Below are 10,182 nucleotides of genomic sequence, written 5' to 3' on the forward strand. Positions count from 1 at the left end.
AGAGAAAAACATAGCGTCGTAAATACAACGGAAATGAAACAGAACTGACAGTCGCAATTGAGTTTGGCCACTGGCAGCACACAGATACTGCACCATATGCTACATTTACTTAGCATTCACTTCGACATGTTAACAACTGACAAACTGCATGCTGAGCTCAAGCATTAAAGGTTTATTAATGACTTAAGATCGGGTTAGAACTCAGTTAATTTTGGACTGAGACTACTCGAGTGTAAGACATTATTTTGCACAAAAGCAAGTAAATTTAGAATCCCAGCATCCACAAAGACATTCGGTAAGGAGATTGAAAAAACTGTTTAAAAAAACCTAGAAGAAAAAAGGTGAAAGATACCTTAGTCATGCACATTCGGGATATCATGTACAGTTCAGTTCGAAGCCGTAAGCTAAGCAATATGCTAAGAGGTACATACCAGCTATCACTTTATGGCTGAAGTTTTCGGCATATAGCGACTTTGTCAGTGTGTAAAATCAGAATTCTGAAGAAAAATGTATTAGATTAACTGAGATATGGAATAGAGGACAGGATCAAATACGAAGAAGTTATCTTCATAAAGCTAGTTTCATGATTAACTTCTCAGCCAACCTAAGCTACCATATTTTTTTAAGGCTTTATTGGGTTTCAATCTTTAATGAATAAAAGATTACAGGATATCTATTGTCTAATGTACAAAGTGAATAACAACTTGTGCCCTAGATATATTAGGGACCTATTTTAAATCAATAGTTGTGTGCACGATTTAAGTGTCAAGGAATTCGGTGTGCCAAGATTTAAGACAGTGACTTTTGGCAAACACTAATTTCAATTATAGATTTACTACTGGGTTCATTTTATCACTATTTAATTTGTATTATAGATTTGCTTTTTATCACTCTTTTAATTGCATAGATAGTGTCTTCAATTAGTGGTGAGCAACTGCTAGTAATAATAATCGACTCGTTAGTAAAGTTATAAAGTTATTATTATTAGAATATTTACGAGGGTAACCCCCTCATTCTAATCAAGTTGTTTTGACGCAATTACAGTTTTGTCGTCTCGTTTGTCAGTAAATAGAGCTATTGTGTTGCTGCCGTTTGGCTAGTGTTGCTTTCTAGAACTGTATTTTACAGATTCGAGGTACTTTTCTTTAAATTTGTCCAGGAAGCAAAGTTCTTGTCTTTTGGGTGTGCTGATATACATACCAGACGCCTCTTCGATTAGAAACAAGTTTCTCTCAGTAGAAAGCATAACTTTACTGAATGATTTGTCGTCATCAAGAAGAAGTCAAAAGAAAAGAATCCTAGCTCAAGGGAAATACAACAAACCAATTTGTCAAGTCACCTGACACCACCATGGCTACTAAGTAACCAATAAATAGGCATTCTTTTAGAAAAATTCTAGTTGCGATAATTTAAATGTGTTCCTTTTCCAATGTCTCAGCTTCTCCTTTCCGGCAAATAATCCCTGTCAAAATCAGCAAGCACATCACCAGAATTTACACACTAAACCCAAGTGAACAAAGTTTGAACCAAACACACTGAACAAAAGAATGTTGTAGTTAAATCCTATATATGGTACTCAAAAGATTTTTTACATCTTGAATAACTAATTAGTTTTACTTTCGAGACTGGATAAGATCAGGGGAACGCAGTGTCTTAGTTTTAACAACATTTTAACAAACTTATATACACTACACCCAAATGATGGACACTGAATAAAGGGAAAAGATAAAGAGGTAGCTTCATAAATAGAACAGAAATCAAACAGAATTGACAGTCGTAATTGAGTTTGGCCACTAAAAGCACACAGATACTCAGATTACAGTTACTTAACATTAAATTTGACATGTTAAAAGTTGACAAACTGCATGTTGAATTCAAGCATTGATGGTTTACTAATGACTTAAGATCGGGTTAGAGCTCGGTTAATTTCGGACTGAAACTACCCAACTGTAACACATTTCCAAAAAGCTTTAAGCAAAGCAATTCTGTTTACTTAAATGAGTTCAGAAGCGCCACATTCACAATGACTTTCGATAAAGAGATGAAAAAGTGACTTAAATAATCTAGAAGGAAAAGGTTAGCAAACCACATGACTGATATCATGCATGTTTCAGTTCGAAGCCGTATGTTAAGCAATATGCAAATAGGTACATACCAGCTATGACGTTATGACTTGACGGTTTCCAACATGTAGTGCTGTCGTCAGTGTGTGAGACAATCCTGAAGAAAAATTAACTAGTTAAACAGAGATACGGAATACAGGACACGATGTTGCCAGCCACACAGGCGTTAAATATTCTTTCAAGAATTAGAATATTTATGAGGGTGAACCCCTAATTTTAATAAAATTGTTTTGACGTTTGATTCAGCACCAATTACAGTTCTTCATTAATTACTTTCTCTTCTGAGCTGTCATTTCCAAGCCTGGGGCAAGATTAAATACAAACTGTTCAACATTAGAATGTCATTTCTGAAGAGGGAGTCTTGGTTTTCTTATTCTCTATTGTTGCCGTAAAGTCGAGATCAAGCAACTTAAGCTGGTTCAGCAAAATAAATCACTGAATGATAATAATGGTACAACTAAATTGTGATAGTTAGAATGCTCGATTAATGCTTGAAAGTTAACTGAAGCTTGCAATGTTCATATGTAAATTCTTCCTATTAAAATTCATAACTCGATCCATGACAACTCTCAAGATTCAGAAACATTCGGTGAAACGAGTAATTGTTCCTGTGTATGGCGTGGCAACTGACAGTACACGAACACTGTATCATAATTTATGCTACAGTCAGTTAACATTCCCCTCGACATATATTAAACAGCTGAATTCAAGCAATGATGGCTTCTTAATGAGCGCTAATTAACTTGGATTGAAACCTCTCCACTGTAACAATAGCAACCAGCATTGCTCTACTGTTCACTCAAGCCTCCGTTCGAGGAGGGTTGTCCAATACACATCTAGTCGTCTACCGGAAGTCTATTCGTGAAAATTGTGTGAAAATCTTTAGATTTGATGGCTAGGTTTGTGTTGGACATACATGAAACTTTAAGTGAGCTTGGGAGTCCAACCACTCACAATGACGTTGGGTAAAGAAAAAAGTTGCTCAAATCACCCAGAGGGATGAGCTTAAAAGACATCTAGACTACATTGATGTCATGTACAGTTCAGTTAGAAGCCGTATGCTAAGCAATAAGCTAAGAGGTACATACCAACGATCGCTGTATGGCTTTAAGGTTTCCGACAGGTAGCGATTTCGTCAGTGTCAGACAATCCTGATGAAAAATGAACTAGTTTAACAGAGATATGGAATACAGGACAGGATCAGATGAGAAGCTAAGAAATAATCTTCATGAAGCTAGTTTCAAGTTGTGTCGGTGTGGTCAGCTACTGAGGTGTTAAGAATTATTATAATAATTAGAATATTTATCCGGGTAAGCCCCTCATTTTGACGCTGTCATTGTCAAGCCTGGGGCAGGAATAAAGGCAAAACGTTGGACATCAGAATGCCATGTCTGTGGAAGGAATCAGCTCGTTTTCTTTTCCGATATCACTGCCCCATCGTATCTGACTTGATTCCTGTGTTCGAACCGAATTGAGATAAATAAACTACTGGTTAATCAGCAAACTAAATCATTGATAGTAGTGGTAACTAGATTGTAAATATAGCTAGAAAGCTGGTTCAATATTTCAAATTTCATCGAACCGTTGATAGCGTGGAATGTCAATATATAAACTCTACCTTTCTATTACTACATGTAGCACTGTATTCGCGAGAATCGCAAGATTGAAAAACAGATAAAAAAAACCAACACGCGTTCCTTCACATGGGTTTGGCCTTTTAATATCGGACGGAGCGTAGTAATTTTGTTCCTTTCCTCGCTCATTTATTTGTCACACATACATGTAAAGGAACAAATACACAGAGACAACAAAGAGAAAGAAGGTGGTAATTTCCTATCTAAAACAGCAAGCACATCATCAGAATTTACACAACACCCGGAACACAAGTTCAGAATGAACAAATCTCACTGAACAAAGCAATGTTTTAGTTAAATCCTATAGATATAGCACGGAATTGATTTTTTTTTTTTTCATCGTGTCTTAATAATTAGATTTATTTTCGAAACTGGATAAAATCAGGGGAACGCAGTGTCTAGACCAACATCTTAACAAACTTAGACGTACTACACGGAAAAGGACACTAAAGAAAGGAAAAGAAGGAAACTTAAAGACATAAATGTAACAGAAATCAAACAGAATTGACAGTCGCAATTGAGCTTTGCCACTTAGCCTGCGAGCAGCCTAATGTTGCTAGGGCAAAATCGAGCGGCGAAGCTGCGAGACGAGACGAGCCGAGTGAGCCTGCTCTGATCTCTCCAAAGTTTTCATTTCCACCCCGGAAAACGAGGAAAAAATAAGCCAACTAATTTTCACCGGAAGTATGGACTTAAGAAGCTTAGATTTCTCGGGAAAATTGTAAATCTTTTTCATAACAACATGCAGGTGCGATATCCATTCTTGATAGTCTGGTCTTTGATGATGATGATGCTGGTAAACGGGCAAACGCCTTCGTGTTGTTCCGTGGCCGCTTGCAATCACATACGTTTGTAACTCTTCCCATATGCAGTCGTCAACACGACAAGTACGCCTTGATTCATTAACATACTTTCAACTGCTATTTCCCGCTCCCTCTTTAGTTTAGAATTTAACCAGAAATATACTGGAACTTTGTTAAAACATCAGCAATACGCGCACTTACCTCTTCCACTCCAAATATGGACGACTTATTTTTTATTGTGGGAACGTTTGGTAAAAATTAAACCGACTCCATGGGGATCTAATCGCTCCTCATGGAACATAATACAGTCAAACCTGTATATAACGGTCACCCAACAATTTTAAACAGACTAGTACAGTGCAGTGTTATAATCAGGGAACTACGATGAAAGTGAAAACGATGTGGTACGGTTGTGTTATTACAGATACAGTAAATATTGTTTGAAAGCGACGGAACTTTAATGTTATCTGCCGCAAGCTTGTGTTGGAAGTAGGCGATGACATGTATTAGCAAGTTGTGTTTAGTACTAACATTTGAATTTTTGTGAGACTCCTGCCTGGGTGGCTGCTACTTAACGAGCTGATGAATAAAGTTTGTCATTATTCGTTAATCGTAACCCAATTTCATGACCGTTATATACAGGTAAAAGATAATGAAATTGTGGAGTAAGGAAGTCTATAAGGTGATCGCGTCAGTTATATACAGGAGACCGCTATATGCAGGTCAACTTAACAGTAAATATGAGGGACGATTTTTGGGAAGTTGTTCAGTGATCGTTATACACAGGGTGACCGCTATATACAGGGTCGTTATATACAATTTGACAGTAGATTGACGGTTTTTTCGCCTTTCCTGCTTTTCAACCAATGGTATTTCACTTCGCTCAGGCGAGGTAGAAATGAAACAATTACAGAGATAAAAGCAAGCTCACTTTCTTGGCGCCTCTTCACCAGACTCCTTATCGTCCAATCGCTTTGCTCTTCGCCGCTCGCGCGTGTAACTGAGAGATACTGTACAACATATGATACGTATATCTTATTAGATGTTTTGGTGTGTAGTATGGCTGTATATTTTTACAAGTCGTGTTGTATTTTAACGAGCCCGTACGGCGAGTCAAAATGCAAACAACGAGTAAAAATATATAGAGGATATTACACGGTAGCAAGAAGATATGAATTTTATGTTCGAGTGGCAAGAACAATATGCGCTCACTCGTGAGATATTGTTCTTGCCACGTGAACATAAAATTCATATCTTCGAGCTAATGTGTAATGTTCTTTTTATTATATAGCCATACTGATGACGGCGTTTTTTGACGATTTTCCAAAGATTTCCGACCACTTTCCGAAGATTCCCGAAGATTCACCAAAACTTGTCTGAAGGTCACACGAACGTTGCCGAACATTTCCAAAAATTCCCGAAGATTACCGAAGAATGCCGAAACTTTCGAGGAAGACCCCGAAGATATTTCGATGATACACCAACGAACTTAAGTACAATTTAAGAGACAAACTTGATATCAGTGAAATCATCGATATCTTCACCAGTGAGGATATGCAAAATACGCCACTTGAGTCCCGGATGTGGTTTTGTATGAATTTTACGAGTGGTGTATTTTCCAGTAAAACACTCGTGTCTATATAATAAAAACCGATACTACACACCAAAACATCTAATAAGAGATTATTATCCAACTGCTGTAGTCAATAAATTTATCAGTGAAAGAGGGAGAGTGAGACAGTTTTGCGTGCGCGCGCCGACCTGTCCAGCAAACAGGTTTTCTACTGTACAAACAACTGTACAATATTGCTGTTATTTAGACAGTATTTGCTGCAGTTGGATAATAAAGAGCGATTTCTGTACAATCACTCCATATTTCTCTAAATCCTATTTCGAAAATGTTCTGTAACTTTTCACTGAAATTGAATATGACAAATTAAATTAGCAACAAACAAAATTCGCTTTGACCTTTAGCTATCAGTTCCTTTTCATAAAATATGCTACATGTATTAATACTATCTTTCAAAAAATTACCGAAATTCTGCATAGTCTTAGGATGCTAATCCCAAAGTGACTATTTATTTTAAATACAGCAATGCTTTAATTAACAAAACAAGTCATGTCCCTCCCCTAAGCCCTGCTTAAATAATTTGCGTCCCTCTCCTTTTTGGTTGCATAAACTCTAATAACCCTTCCCCCATTTGCACCAGTCCTCCCCGGCCCCTCTAATAAATGAGAAGTCCTCAATAAATTTTATTAATTTAATCGTTTAAATTTCACCAACACCTAAAAGGATTTCTTGAAGGGCCGTAACCTGCTACACCTAAGTATGTTTGATGGGCCCTTGATGTTATGGGTGAACTGGACTATAGTTGATTCACCTAAAAGGTAAAAAGTTTGTTGTGGGTGTGACGATCAAGGCTACAGTTGACTCAAAACTTGAATGACACAGCTCTGGTTGTAAATTGAAATTGTAGGCACAGCTGCTAAAACTTCTTCTTCAGTGTTCCTGTAGGAAACCAAGAAAGCATTTTGTTATGACTCTTGTGAGCTGAGAGAGGGTCTCCCATACCCCTTTGTAAAACTCATGATCAGTCACGTAAAAATATTTGGTCTTTACATCTCACAAATAATATCCAAAATTCCTTCACGTTCATGCGCAATTGAAGACAATCACATGTCACATAAAAATAAAAACCAAATTCACAAATTAATGTTTTGAATTCACTTCTTCTAACATGTTTAAAATTAAAAGCTGTTTATCCTCTGAGTTCAGCTCTTCGATCTAGTGTTCATCTAAATCACAAACAGGTCTGTCAGACCCCTTCTCATCTTGCAGAGACATTCATTTGATAGTTAACTGTCTTTAAGTTAATTCCACACCGCCATGGTTAAATGCGAGTTAAACTTTTAGTCATATAACAATCCGATGGAGTCACGTTTTGACGTCTCTTACACTATTAAATGCCACCATTTACTGGTCTTAATTAACAGCTCGTCTTTTACAGAAGATGAGGTCGTGTTCATATATGCTTATGTTCCTTCAAGTGCATTTCTGCATTCCCCAGCAGAATTCCGAATACATGTGCTTATGAGACAGCACACTTGGTACACCTGGGGGGGAATTGTATCTACGATTTACAGAGGTTCATGAGGCACACTGGGCTGATGGTTGATGTGCCGTCTAGACTCTGGACCAAGCAGTCTAGGTTTGAGCCCTGGCTGGGGCAATGCATTGTGTTTTTAGACAATACAATGTACTCTACTATCTTCAATTCACCCAGGTGTAATAAAATAATGGTAACGACTTCAATGCTGGGGGTTATAACCCTTCGATGGTTGCTTCATGCCAAGGCATTACTCACTGGAATAAGCTACAAATTTGCCTAAATAGCTAGATCAAACCAAGCCTCATATTCACATATTACACATGCATGTTAGGTTACTGGTTGATAAAACATCTTTTAATGCCAAGATTTGATTTCCAGGGTTGATACGTGACAAAACATGACATAATGTCATATCTTATTTGTTCAAAAACCATTAGTGGTCTATTTGATGACTCTTATTGATCCATACGAAGACCATGTCATGTCAAAACCTTAAAACAATTATATGCACCTTTTCAAAACTGTGAAATGGCCAAAAATTCATCACGCAAAACAAAGTGGTTCACGAATCACATTTAATTGAACTCTTCATTCACAAGTCACGTTTAAATAAAAAAAAAATGTTCAGGTGAACATGAAAAGATTTTATCTTTAATCACGAATCATGAAAAAAACTCGAAATCACAAAATTCACAAGAAATGAAATAGCTCAATCACGCTTCACATAAAAGGGATAGGGGACCCTCCTGAGAGGTGGTCAAGACACATACTATCCCGAGTTTGAGTAGCCAATCAGAATGCAGGAAAAACACTATCCACTGGTTTGGTAAATGACAAACTTATCCTTTGAGCTGTGATAATAAAATATAATTATAATTCCAAATTCTTGTATCATTAAGTGATGGAATTCTATGGAGGCTGGGGTGGGGTGGGGAGAAGATAGATCTCTTTCAAGCTTAATTTTGCATAGAGAATTACTGCTTACCTACAATTAAAATAATTAAAATAGGCAAGATAGCTCACATCCGTGATTGATATTCACAGCTTTACTGCATTTAAGTACCTGTGTTGATACACCTGTGTAATATTAAACTCTCAGTCAAAAAAGTTATACCCGAAACAAATCTTCAACATGTATTGAAATAATAGAGAACAAGCTGCCTTAGGTCTGCCTCCCAATTACTTACCAGATTTAAGCTTGTAACACTTCCCGTGAAATTTCAGCTCAGTTTTAAAGTTCAAAGACAATATAGAATGTAAAGAAATATCTGATCACTTGCTTCTTCACTCAGGTTTTGGATTTCAGAGCTAGAAATCGGTAGAAATGACAGCAATCCCGTTAGGGAAGTGCCAAACGTTTTGTAAAAGATGAACTTACGTTACAAATTCATGTTCTGTTGACAACAAATTCATGTTGTGTTCAGTCCATGTAATAATTGGCAAAGCGGAAGTGATCATACGGCAGTTACAACAAATCAGTGAGTGAGTCGCCAAACACGAAAGAAAAGTATTTATGCTGACAGAAAGGACATAAATAAAGTCTTCTGAACTAACCACGTAGAGTAAACCTTCCCTTTTCCCGATGTTTTGACTATTTGAGCCACCGAAACAACCTTGATCTGCACCACAAATAGAGGGTCCAAGTGTCGCAACGAAAGCAGAAATGAGAGGAAACCGCGAAGAAGCCTTAGACAGACTCTCAATCACCACGTGTGTAACTGATCGAAAACGAACTTCTGGACTGGACTCTCTGGATTGTGGATCAATAGAATCATGGGAATGTATCTAGCATTTTATTGACATTTTTAGGCTGGGTTGTTTTTATTCAGCTTTGCGCGCTCATTTGTTAGCAGGCGATTGTATGCTGTGACAATTTCACCAGAACTGTTTCATATTTGACTTGCATGTACAACTTGAACAAATTTGATCATTGAGTGGTTTCGTAGTACATGTCATGTAAGTTTTCGTGTGGGATTTCCCACACTCTGTCAGGGCCAGCAATATTATTTCTTTGTTCCTTTGTCACGTGGTTTCTACTTGGCGTGTGACTTGATTCCACAAGGAAGAGAGAGGACCCTGGGAACGATCGCAAGTTGTGCGGCGATACGTTGCGTGACGGCGCAACGTACTTCGGATTTCAGCTGACGGTAATGATCGAATGATTTTTGGGGGATTTAAATTTTCGATTCGGAGACGTTTTTAAGGGCAGAAAAACTTGACAAGTAGTTTTGGGGGTGGCTTGATTTAAAAGCCTATGGAGTAAAAAATAATAATTACCGCTTATTTGAAAGGTCTTTCAAAATAGAGAATGGCGTTTTCCTCTAGAGATATTTAGGCTTTTGTATTATGCAAATAAGGAAAGCAATGGCGTCACAAGTATTGCCATTAAAACAGTACATCACTGAGTTAAATATTAGAGCGGTGTTCTCTAACCTTAGCACTGGAAATGCACATCACAAAAGAAACGGAATGACGTTCTTTGTAACTCCGGTCTCTTTCTGTCAAAAGTCAA

General features: G+C 37.4%; 1 protein-coding gene across 2 annotated transcripts in view; it reads right to left on the reverse strand.

Annotated features, from left to right (window-relative positions):
• Window positions 1-10,182, reverse strand: part of LOC110043805 (uncharacterized) — a 46,424-nt gene that overhangs the window by 19,916 nt on the left and 16,326 nt on the right. The window contains exons 2-3 of one of the 2 annotated variants that reach the window (XM_089298907.1): window positions 3,212-3,274; window positions 2,156-2,220 (exon numbers count right to left, since the gene is read on the reverse strand). The gene's annotated coding sequence lies outside the window, so the exon portion shown is untranslated. Of the gene's footprint in view, window positions 1-2,155; window positions 2,444-3,211; window positions 3,275-10,182 lie in introns of those variants that run through there. The other variant, XM_089298906.1, reaches the window with a different exon arrangement.

The sequence above is a fragment of the Orbicella faveolata genome, unplaced genomic scaffold, assembly GCF_042242905.1.
Source record: "Orbicella faveolata isolate gen_17 unplaced genomic scaffold, um_ofav_v1 contig_34, whole genome shotgun sequence".
Lineage (NCBI taxonomy): Eukaryota > Metazoa > Cnidaria > Anthozoa > Scleractinia > Merulinidae > Orbicella > Orbicella faveolata.